The sequence below is a fragment of the Egretta garzetta genome, unplaced genomic scaffold (genome assembly GCF_000687185.1).
Source record: "Egretta garzetta isolate BGI_Z169 unplaced genomic scaffold, ASM68718v1 scaffold211, whole genome shotgun sequence".
Lineage (NCBI taxonomy): Eukaryota > Metazoa > Chordata > Aves > Pelecaniformes > Ardeidae > Egretta > Egretta garzetta.
Window position 1 is genome coordinate 133833 of NW_009258673.1, and position 555 is coordinate 134387.

Consider the following 555-nt stretch of genomic DNA (forward strand, 5'->3'; position numbering starts at 1 on the left):
GGGAATTAATTCAGCTGCTTCCTCGACCTTCAGGAATTAAAGGGGGCTGATGGCAACGGCTCCTGTGTGTGGGGGCAGCCGGTAACAAGTTTCGGCTTTCTGGCTGGCGAGGGCAGGGGGGCCCTTCTGCTGCCAACAGGGGTTTGGGCGTCTGCAGCGCTGGGGGAGACCCGGGCAGGGACGGGAAGCCCATGGCCAGGGGGGGACGGGGTGTGGGACCCCTCCTGCACGAGGGCTGTTGATGCAGGAGCAGGGGCTCCTCCTGGTACAGTGGGGTACAGATGGGGCAGACACTGGGGTTTGGCACCGCTTCATCATCCCGTGCCCCCCCCCAACTTGCAGACGTGAAGTACCTGGAGAACCACACGCTGGCTAAGGATGCTCAGGAGAAGGCCAACGCGGCGCTGCTGGAGTACACCGTCTGCCACTACCCCCACTCCACGGACAAGTTTCGCCAACTGCTGCTGCGGCTGGCGGAGGTCCGGGCGCTGAGCATGCAGGCGGAGGAGTACCTGTACCACAAGCACCTGACCGGGGAGGTGCCCTGCAACAACC